This window comes from Bos javanicus, chromosome 23 (assembly GCF_032452875.1).
Source record: "Bos javanicus breed banteng chromosome 23, ARS-OSU_banteng_1.0, whole genome shotgun sequence".
NCBI classification, from domain to species: Eukaryota; Metazoa; Chordata; class Mammalia; order Artiodactyla; family Bovidae; genus Bos; species Bos javanicus.
The window spans coordinates 8531438-8543580 of record NC_083890.1 but is presented as its reverse complement, the minus strand read 5'-3'; the positions used below and the strand labels follow the sequence as shown (position 1 = coordinate 8543580).

Below are 12143 nucleotides of genomic sequence, written 5' to 3'. Positions count from 1 at the left end.
CACTGAGGGAGGAAAGGGAGAGGCTTGGATGAGTTGGGAGAGATTGACGTATGTATACCACTGATACTGCATATAAAATAACTAATGAGAACCTACTGTAGAGCACAGGGGACTCAGTGCTCTGTGGTGACCTAAATGGGAAGGAAATCTGAAAAAAAATGGTTATATGTATACATACAGCTGATTTACTTTGCTGTACAATGGAAACTAATATGACTATTGTAAAGCAACTATACTCCAATAAAAATTAATTTAAAGCTGGAAGTGCTGGTGTTTGTAGTGGGCGTGATGGCGTCAAGGTTACTCCGTGGAGCTTGAGTTTTGGCCTCCCAGGCCCTGAGAGCCCGGGGTCCAAATGGAGTCTCCGTGGTGCGCTCTATGGCGTCTGGAGGTAGTGTTCCTACTGATGAAGAGCAGGCGACTGGGCTAGAGAGGGAGGTCATGCTGGCTGCTCGCAAGGGACAGGACCCATACAATATACTTGCCCCAAAGGCAACCTCAGGTACCAAGGAAGACCCTAATGTACCAAGGAAGATCCTAATTTAGTCCCCTCCATCACCAACAAGCGGACAATGGGCTGCATCTGTGAAGAAGACAACAGTACTGTCATCTGGTTCTGGCTGCACAAAGGCGAGGCCCAGCAATGCCCCAGCTGTGGAACCCATTACAAGCTGGTGCCACACCAGTTGGCCCACTGAGCATTACACTAATGCACTCAGAATATGATGTGGAATTCCTTCTTTCCAGTAAAGACTAGCCATAATACATTGGCTTCTCCTCCCATAAAAAAAAAAAAAAAATTAATTAAAAAAATGGCACTATGACTTCCCTGGTGGTCCAGTGGCTAAGACGTGGCGCTCCCAGTGCAAGGGGCCCAGGTTTAATCCTTGGACAGGGACCTAGATCCTACATGCCACAACTAAGTGCCATAACTAAGACCTGGTGCAGCCAAGTAAAATTTTTTTTAAATAGTAATAAAAATTAAAAATGGAAGATATAGACTTGCTTGATGCATGGTTGCCACCAACCCTCAATTTATAAAAAAAAAAACTCAGTATCTGTGATGGATGTGAGTTTGAGTGAACTCCGGGAGTTGGTGATGGACAGGGAGGCATGGCGTGCTGTGATTCATGGGGTCGAAAAGAGTCAGACACGACTGCGCGACTGAACTGACTGACTGACTGACTGATAAATGAGATATGCCTTTATTTAGACTGTCAGTTCAGTTCAGTTCAGTCCAGTCCCACAGTCGTGTCCGACTCCTTGCGATCCCATGAATCGCAGCACGCCAGGCCTCCCTGTCCATCACAAACTCCCGGAGTTCACTCAGACTCATGTCCATTGAGTCAGTGATGCCATCCAGCCATCTCATCCTCTGTCGTCCCCTTCTCCTCCTGCCCCCAATCCCTCCCAGCATCAGAGTCTTTTCCAATGTGTCAACTCTTTGCATGAGGTGGCCAAAGTACTGGAGTTTCAGCTTTAGCATCAGTCCTTCCAATGAAATCCCAGGGCTGATCTCCTTCAGAATGGACTGGTTGCAAAAAAAAAAAAAAAAAGAATGGACTGGTTGGATCTCTCAAGAGTCTTCTCCAACACCACAGTTCAAAAGCATCAATTCTTCGGCGCTCAGCCTTCTTCATAGTCCAACTCTCACATCCATACTTAACCACAGGAAAAACCATAGCCTTGACTAGACGAACCTTTGTTGGCAAAGTAATGTCTCTGCTTTTGAATATGCTATCTAGGTTGGTCATAACTTTCCTTCCAAGGAGTAAGCGTCTTTTAATTTCATGGCTGCAGTCACCATCTGCAGTGATTTTGGAGCCCAAAAAAATAAAGTCTGCCACTGTTTCCACTGTTTCCCCCTCTATTTCCCATGAAGTGATGGGACCGGATGCCATGACCTTCGTTTTCTGAATGTTGAGCTTTAAGCCAACTTTTTCACTCTCTACTTTCACTTTCATCAAGAGGCTTTTGAGTTCCTCTTCACTTTCTGCCATAAGGGTGGTGTCATCTGCATATCTGAAGTTATTGAGATTTCTCCTGGCAATCTTGATTCCAGCTTGTGCTTCTTCCAGCCCAGCGTTTCTCATGATGTACTCTGCATAGAAGTTAAATAAGCAGGGTGACAATATACAGCCTTGACATACTCTTTTTCCTATTTGGAATCAGTCTGTTATTCCATGTCCAGTTCTAACTGTTGCTTCCTGACCTGCATACAGATTTCTCAAGAGGCAGGTCAGGTGGTCTGGTATTCCCATTTCTTTCAGAATTTTCCACATTTGATTGTGATCCACACAGTCAAAGGCTTTGGCATAGCCAATAAAGCATAAATAGATGTTTTTCTGGAACTCTCTTGCTTTTTCCATGATCCAGGGGCTGTTGGCAATTTGATCTCTGGTTCCTCTGCCTTTTCTAAATCCAGCTTGAACATCAGGAAGTTCACGGTTCATGTATTGCTGAAGCCTGGGTTGGAGAATTTTGAGCATTACTTTACTAGCATGTGAGATGAGTGCAATTGTGCGGTAGTTTGAGCATTCTTTGGCATTGCCTTTCTTTGGGATTGGAATGAAAACTGATCTTTTCCAGTCCTGTGGCCACTGCTGAGTGTTCCAAATTTGCTGGCATATTGAGTGGAGCACTTTCACAGCATCATCTTTCAGGATTTGGAATAGCTCAACTGGAATTCCATCACCTCCACTAGCTTTGTTTGTAGCTTTGTTTGTAGAAGGCCCACTTGACTTCACATTCCAGGATGTCTGGCTCTAGGTGAGTGATCACACCATTGTGATTATCTGGGTCATGAAAATCTTTTTTGTATAGTTCTTCTGTGTTCTTGCCACCTCTTCTTAATATCTTCTGCTTCTGTTAGGTCCATACCATTTCTGTCCTTTATCGAGCCCATCTTTGCATGAAATGTTCCCTTGGTATCTCTAATGTTCCTGAAGAAATCTCTAGTCTTTCCCATTCTGTTGTTTTCCTCTATTTCTTTCCATTATTCACTTAGGAAGGCTTTCTTATCTCTTCTTGCTATTCTTTGGAACTCTGCATTCAGATGCTTATCTTTCATTTTCTCCTTTGCTTTTCGCTTCTCTTCTTTTCACAGCTATTTGTAAGGCCTCCCCAGACAGCCATTTTGCTTTTTTGCATTTCTTTTCCATGGGGATGGTATTGATCCCTGTCTCCCGTACAATGTCATGAACCTCATTCCATAGTTCATCAGGTACAGTCTGATAAATTTTGACATATGTATAAGCCCATGAAATCAAAATAATGACTGGTAATCCCTCGCCCCATCCCCAGCCTTTGTGCCTGATATGCTTTCTGTCAATATAGGTTAGTTTGCATTTTCTAGAGTTTTATAAAGATGGGATTATACAATATGCACTTTTTTATAGGCTGGCTTCTTAGCCACATTGAGATTCATCACAGTCATTGCCTGGTATCAAGTTCCTTTTTGTTGCAAAGTAGGAGAAGGCAATGGCACCCCACTCCAGTACTCTTGCCTGGAAAATCCCATGGACGAAGGAGCCTGGTAGGCTGCAGACCATGGGGTCGCTAAGAGTCGGACACGACTGAGCGACTTCACTTTCACTTTTCCCTTTCATGCATCGGAGAAGGAAATGGCAACCCACTCCAGTGTTCTTGCCTGGAGAATCCCAGGGACGGGGGAGCCTGGTGGGCTGCCGTCTATGGGGTCGCACAGAGTCGGACACGACTGAAGCGACTTAGCAGCAGCAGCAGTATTCCATTGTAGGGACACAGCACCGTTTTTAATCCATTCACCTGTTAGTGGGCCTTTGGGAATTGTGACTAAAGCTACAGTGAACACTCATGTTCCTTTGTGAGGACACATAGTTTTACATCTCTTGGGTACATACCTAGGGATGGAGTTGCTAGACCACCTAGCAACTTTGTAACATTTTGAGGAATGGCTAAACTGTTTTCCCAAGCGGCTGCACCATTTTACATTTCCCACTGGTAGCACATGACTTTGAATTGCTTTCATCTTCACCGAAACTTGGGCTGTTCGGTCTTTTTATTTTAGCCACTCTAATAGGTTTGAAAGTTGGGATCTTATCCTGTTGGTTGATAGTTGAGTAGTTAATACCGTAATGGTGAGGATTGGTGTAGCCAGCAGTGCCGGATGCTTGGCAAATATTAATACTTAAAACCCCACTGCAGGAAACTGTAAACGGAATCTAGGTCTGCGCACTGACTGCACTGGGGCACTGAGTGGTCACGGGTAAGCCACGCAGTCAATAGTGACCACAATACACATTCAGCTCGCTAACGGGAAAGGGAGGGGGGAAATCCATCATTGGATTGCTTGGTTTTAGAAAGGGAAACTGCGACAGAATGAGGGCATTAGCAGGGGGAGAACTGAAAGGGACTGTTGAAAAAGTTACAGCCCGTAGAAAGCCTGGAGCCCATGTCTATTAAAAGTGCTTTATTGGAAGCCCGTGATAAATGCATGGCACAAATCCAAAAGAACAGCCACTTAAAAAAAATAAGCCCTGCATGGTTTACTGACATATCAAAGAGGCCATTGTGAGGAGAAGGGCATCTTTAAAAATACATATTAGAGGAAAGATAATACATACAAATACATATTAAATGGGAGAGGATCCCCAAGCTGAGGGAATTAAGAGACCTCAAAATGGAGCAAAACTTGTAAAAGTCACAAATCAAATGGTATTAAAAATTTCTGAAGAGGACCAGCAAGAAATGTCAAAGTAAATGGTTCTAGTTTATTTCAGTGCATGAGAGGCAGGAGGTCAGTTTGAGAATCTAGGGTCACCAGCTCATCAATATGCAAAGAGAGTACAGGAAGGCAGACTGGAAGGGGGAGGGATGAACAGTCATTGACTCTGACATCTTTGCCATCATCACACAGAGATTCCCCTTTCCATTAAAATAAAAAAATATGGAAAATTTCAAATATAAACACAAAAGTGTAATAAGCTACCATATACGCACCACCAAGCTTCAACAGTCAACAATCTGCCACACTTGTTACATCAATCCCTATACTCAGATCAGTTCAGTTCAGTCACTCAGTCGTGTCCAACTCTTTGCGACCCCATGAATCGCAGCACGGCAGGCCTCCCTGTCCATCACAAACTCCCGGAGTTCACTCAGACTCACGTCCATCGAGTCAGTGATGCCATCCAGCCATCTCATCCTCTGTCGTCCCCTTTTCCTCTTGCCCCCAATCCCTCCCAGCATCAGAGTCTTTTACAATGAGTCAGCTCTTCGCATGAGGTGGCCAAAGTACTGGAGTTTCAGCTTCAGCATCATTCCCTCCAAAGAAACCCCAGGGCTGATCTCCTTCAGAATGGACTGGTTGGATCTCCTTGCAGTCCAAGGGCCTCTCAAGAGTCTTCTCCAACACCACAGTTCAAAAGCATCAATTCTTAGGTGCTCAGCCTTCTTCACAGGCCAACTCTCACATCCATACATGACCACAGGAAAAACCATAGCCTTGACTAGATGGACCTTTGTTGGCAAAGTAATGTCTCTGCTTTTGAATATGCTATCTAGGTTGGTCATAACTTTCCTTCCATAGAGTAAGCATCTTTTAATTTCATGGCTGCAGTTACCATCTTCAGTGATTTTGGAGCTCAGAAAAATAGTCTGCCACTGTTTCCACTGTTTCCACTGTTTCCCCCTCTATTTCCCATGAAGTGATGGGACCGGATGCCATGATCTTCGTTTTCTGAATGTTGAGCTTTAAGCCAACTTTTTCACTCTCTACTTTCACTTTCATCAAGAGGCTTTTGAGTTCCTCTTCACTTTCTGCCATAAGGGTGGTGTCATCTGCATATCTGAGGTTATTGAGATTTCTCCCAGCAATCTTGATTCCAGCTTGTGCTTCTTCCAGTCCAGCGTTTCTCATGATGTACTCTGCATAGAAGTTAAATAAGCAGGGTGACAATATACAGCCTTGACGTACTCCTTTTCCTATTTGGAACCAGTCTGTTGTTCCATGTCCAGTTCTAACTGTTGCTTCCTGACCTGCATACAGATTTCTCAAGAGGCAGGTCAGGTGGTCTGGTATTCCCATCTCTTTCAGAATTTTCCACGATTTATTGATCCACACAGTCAAAGGCTTTGGCATAGTCAATAAAGCAGAAGTAGATGTTTTTCTGGAACTCTCTTGCTTTTCCCATGATCCAGTGGATGTTGGCAATTTGATCTCTGGTTCCTCTGCCTTTTCTAAAACCAGCTTGAACATCAGGAAGTTCACGGTTCACGTATTGCTGAAGCCTGGCTTGGAGAATTTTGAGCATTACTTTACTAGCGTGTGAGATGAGTGCAATTGTGTGGTAGTTTGAGCATTCTTTGGCATTGCCTTTCTTTGGGATTGGAATGAAAACTGACCTTTTCCAGTCCTGTGGCCACTGGTGAGTTTTCCAAATTTGCTGGCATATTGAGTGGAGCACTTTCACAGCATCATCTTTCAGGATTTTAAATAGTTCAACTGGAATTCCATCACCTCCACTAGCTTTGTTTGTAGTGATGCTTTCTAAGGCCCACTTAACTTCACATTCCAGGATGTCTGGCTCTAGGTCAGTGATCACACCATCATGATTATCTGAGTTGTGAAGATCTTTTTTGTACCGTTCTTCTGTGTATTCTTGCCACCTCTTCTTAATATCTTCTGCTTCTGTTACTCACTTACCCCTAACTTGGTAATTTTTTAGTCAAGTTTACATGCAGTAAAATTCACCCTTTTCAGGGATACAGTTCTGAGTTTTGATAAACAGGCATGTAACCAGGCTTCCTGGGTAGCTCAGCAGGTAATGAATCTGCCTGCAATGCAGGAGACCCCGGTTCAATTCCTGGGTCACGAAGTTCCCCTAGAGAAAGGAAAGGTTACCCACTTCAGTATTCTTGGGCTTCTCTGGTGGCTCAGATGGTAAAGAATCCTCCTGCAATGCTGGGGACCTGGGTTCGATCACTGGGTTGGGAAAATCCCCTGGAGGAGGGCATGGCAACCCATTCCAGTATTCTTGCCTGGAGAATCCCCATGGACAGAGGAGCCTGGTGGGCTACAGTCTAGAGGGTTGCAAAGGGTCAGACATGACTGAGCGACTAAGCACAGGCATGTAATCACCACCACAGCAAAGCTATAGTACCTTTCCATCACTGTAAAAAGGTCCGCTATGCTGCCCCTGTGTGGTCAACACTCTCTTCGTAATTGTATCTTCCCCAGAATATCAGCAAACTGGAACCAGAGCACTTCCCTGGTGGTCCAGTGGCTAAGACTTCATGCACCCAATGCAGAGGGTCCGGGTTCAACCCCTGGTCAGGGAACTAGATCCCGCAAGCTGCAACTAAGACTTGGTACAGTCATATAAATACACACACACACACACATATTAAAGAACACTGGAACCACACAGTACATCCTCCTTTGTGTCTGACTTACTTTGCTCAGCATATGGCTCTGAGATTCATCTATGATGTTGCCTGTATAGGTAGTTTCTTCCTTTCTATTGCTGAGTAGTATTCAACTGTGTGGATGTACTACAACTTATTCATTTTTATTTTCTTTATAGAGCATTTGCAGACCAACTGACAATGTAATATACAAATCCTAACTCTACCCCTTTGACAAATGGATCCAACCATGTAACTCACTTGCCTGAGAAAGAGAAAAGCAGCCCCTGACATCCAGGAATTGGCCTGACCCTTACAGGCAGGCTTTGGCATGCTGGAAGTTGCCTGGCACTCACAGTGAGGCCAAGTCACTCTCCTGTTGGATATAAACAATGTCATCAAACATCAGCATCAGAGAAGGTGACACTGTGACTCAAAGTCAAAAAACTTTATAATCGTGTCTGTGGTGGTGGTGGTTTAGTCGCTAAGTCGTGTCCGACTCTTGAAACCCCATGGACTGTAGTCTGCCAGGCTCCTCTGTCCACGGGATTTTCCAGGCAAGAATACTGGAGTGGATTGCCATTTCCTTCTCCAGGGGATCTTCCCGATGCAGGAATCAAACCCAGGTCTCCTGCACTGCAGGCAGATTCTTTACCGACTGAGCTATGAGGGAAGCCCTTATAATCTTGTCTAAGCACAGAGAAAAACAAGTTCACAGTAAACCAGTAAATACAAAGCACACCTCTCTCCTAGCTGATAGGAGAGACTGCCTCTCTACCAGTTATGACTTTAGCCATGTTAATTCCTCCCTCCTTCTAGGAAAGATTTTTTTAAGATACCCAATCATAGAATTACCCTGCTTCCCTACAGCATCCAATCCAGAACAAAGCCCTGTTTCTTTAAAACCTGCCCCAAATCACCTAACCTAAGTGGTTTTTAACACCTGAGACACCCTAGGCTCCTCCCTGGTATGTGTTCTCCATCACTGCAAGAAGCAAAAATCCCAGGTCGTTCAACTACTGGTATATGCTTGGTTTTGGCCTGGAGGGCACTGACACCCCTATCAAGATGAGAACTTTTCACTTTCTCCTAAAATTCTCTTATGTCTCTTTTTAGTTAATCCACCTCCTCACCCCTTCCCACACCACCCCCGAATGCCCCTGCATCACAGATGGACATCTGTGTTGTTTGGCTATTATGAATTAAAGCTGCTGTGAACATTTTGTACAAGTCTTTTTGTGGACATATGTTTTCATTTTTTGCCAGGTGTATTCATTTCCTATTGCTGCTATAACAAATCCACACATATTTAGAGGTTTGCTGCTGCTGCTAAGTCACTTCAGTCGTGTCTGACTCTGTGCGACCCCATAGATGGCAGCCCACCAGGCTCCCTTGTCCCTGGGATTTTCCAGGCAAGAACACTGGAGTGGGTTGCCATTTCCTTCTCCAATGCATGAAAATGAAAAGTGAAAAGGAAGTTGCTCAGTTGCATCTGACTCTTCGCGACCCCATGGACTGCAGCCTACCAGGCTCCTCCGTCCATGGGATTTTCCAGGCAAGAGTACTGGAGTGGGGTGCCACTGCCTTCTCCGATTTAGGGGTCTAAAACAACACAAATTTAGGGACTTCCCTGGTGGTCCAGTGGTTAAGATTCCACGCTCCCAACGCAGGGGAGGACCCCTGGTGAGGGAACTAAGATTCCATATGCCATAAGGCATAGCCAAAAAAAGAAAAACAACAACACAAATTTATTGTTAATATCTTAACTGTTCCAGGGGTCAGAAGTCCTAAACGGGTCAGGAGAGTTGTTCCTCTGGCTGCTTTGGGGACAATCTCTTTTCTTGTTTTTTCTAGCTTCTGGAGGCCACTGGCATTCTATGGCCCCCTCCAACATCTTAAAACCAGCATCTTTAAGTCTCTTTCCCCCTGACCTCTACCGCTGTCATCACATCATCTTCTCTGTCTCTGACTCTCCTGTCTCCTTCCTTCCCTTCTAAGGACACTTTTGATTATTTTGGACCCACCCAGATAATGCAGGCTAATGTCCCCATCTTGAGATCCTTAATCACATCTGGAGGGTCTCCTTTTCTATGTAAAGTCTGGGGATTACAATGTGGGCATGACTTTGATTGGGATTGCTTTGAATATACAGATCAAGTTGGGGAGGATTAACTTCTTAACACTCTCAAATCTTTCAATGGATTAATATGGTTTATCTCTCCATTCATTTAGATCTTCTTCAGACTCTCTCAACAATGCTTTATAATGTTTAGTGCAAAATGTTTTGTTAAATTTATTCCTAAGGATTCTTATGGTATTTTAAATGGAATTGTGTTTAATTTGATTTTCTCATTGTTTTCTCCTAGGATATTAAAAATCACTGATTTTTAACCTTTTAAATTAAAACATAATGAACATACAATAAAATGCACAGATTTTAGATATTCAGTTCAATGAGTTCTCACAGTTGTATACTCCTGTATAATCGCTGCCTAAAACAGGACATAAAACATTTTTATACCCCCAGGATGTTTTTTCTGCCCTTTTCCAGACAATTCCTTCCTCAGCCCTCCTACAACCACTATCAGATTTCTATCACGGATTAGTTTGGTCTGTATTTATATTTTATAGAAATGGAGAGATATATATATATTATATACACTTTTTTTTTTTTTTTTTTGGCCATACTGCATGGCTTGTGGGATCCTGGTTTCCCAACCAGTGATCAAAACCTGAGCCCCTGCAGTGAAAGCCCAAAGTCCTAACCACTGGACTGACTGCCAAGGAGTTCCCAACATAAACTTTTCAAAATGAGTAGCTTCTTTCACTTATAATGTTTTTGGAATTCATCCATATTACTGCATGTGTCAGTAATCTGTTTTATGATTGAGTAGTATTCAATTGCACGAATATACCATCATTTATCTATTTTCCTTATGACACGTGGGCTACTTCCAGTTTGGTGTTATTACAAATAAGGCTGCCATAAACATTCTTATGTAATTTTTTGTGGACATTTATCTTCACTTCTATTGAGTAAATGCCTAGGAATGGAATTGCTGGGTCATAGGTTAGGTCTAACTTAGTAAGAATTTTCTAAAAGTTTCTTCAGAGTGGTGTTTCATTGTACAACTGGCACAGGACCATTGTATCAGAGTTTCAGTTGCTCACATCCTAGCCAACATTTAGTGTTGCAAGTCTTTTTGATTTTATTCATTCTAATGAGTGTGACGTTGTATCTCATTGTAATTTTATAGTTACCTAATAATAGTGATCTTAAGCACTTTTCTGTGTGTTCCTTGGGAATTTTTGGGTCTTATTTTGTCAAGTATCTGTTCAATTACATGTTCCATTTTTAAAAATTGGGGTGTTTGGGACTTCCCTCATGGTCCTGTGGTTAAGAATCTGCCTTCTAATGCAAGAGACATGGGTTTGATTCCTGGTCAGGTTCAAACCCTGGTCAGGGAACTAAGATCCTTCATGCCATGGGGCAACTAAGCTGCATGCCACAAACTACTGAGCCTATATAGCACAATGAGAAGCCCACATGTTACCTGAGGCACCCAAATAGATAAATATTTAAAAAATAGAGACAAAATGGCAGAGGAAGAAGCTAGAAAGACAACCAAAATGACCAGTATTTGGGGAATTCTGTTAATCTGTGAAGATTAACTACAACTAACTGAAATTCCATATCTTCTGTGTCCAGGGCTTAGTGAAATGCCAATAACATTACAGGCATACCTCGGAGATATTGCTGGTTCAGTTTCGGGCCATGCAATAAAGCAAATATTGCAATAAAACAATTTTGCAAGATTGCAAATATTGCAAAAGTCACAGGAACTTTTGTTTTCCTAAGGCAAATGTTTATACTATAATCTATTAAGTGTACAAGAGCATTATGTCTAAAAAACAATGCATATACCTTAATTTAAAGGTACTTCATGGGCTTCCCTGGTGGTCCAGTGGTTAAGAATCCACCTTGCAATGCAAGGGACATCGACCAGGTTCGATCCCTCCTCCAGGAAGATCCCACATGCCACGGGGTTACCAAGCCCATGAGCCACAACTACTGAGCCCAAGCTCTAGAGCCTGTGCTGTGCAACAAGAAAAAGTGAAAGTCATTCAGTTGTGTCTCTTTGCGACTTCATGGACTATACAGTCCATGGAATTCTCCAGGCCAGAATACTGGAGTGAGTAGCCATTCTCTTATCCAGGGGATCTTCCCAACCCAAGCATCAAACCCAGGTCTCCCACATTGCGGGCAGATTCTTTACCATCTGAGCCACCAGGGAAGCATTGTGCTCTGCAACATGAGAGTAGCCCCTGCTAACTGCAATTAGAGAAAGCCTGTGAGCAGCAATGAAGACCCACTACAACCAAAAAAAGGAAAAACCTCATCACTAAAAAATGCAAACCATCATCCGAGCCTTCAGCAAGTTATGGCAGTAACTTCAAAGATCACTGATCATAGTATAATGAAAAACTTGCAGTATTTTAAGAATTACCAAAATGTGACACAGAGACAAGTGAGCAAATACTGTTGGAAAAAAGTTGCTCAATGCAGGATTGCCACAGTCCGTCAATTTGTAAAAAGACAAAAACAAAGTGAAATAAATCGAGGTATGTTTGTAGTTACAATGTATTGTGTGACTACTATGTGCCAGGTGTCAAATGCATTTATTTCTATTTTAGAGGAGTATAAATTATGTAAATGAATTCCAACTTAGGTTTGTTTGGCTTCAAATCCTGATCTT

General features: G+C 43.0%; 1 pseudogene; it reads left to right on the top strand.

The window, feature by feature from the left end:
• Positions 1-288: 288 nt before the first annotated feature.
• Positions 289-713, top strand: LOC133236134 (cytochrome c oxidase subunit 5B, mitochondrial-like; annotated as a pseudogene).
• Positions 714-12143: the final 11430 nt, after the last annotated feature.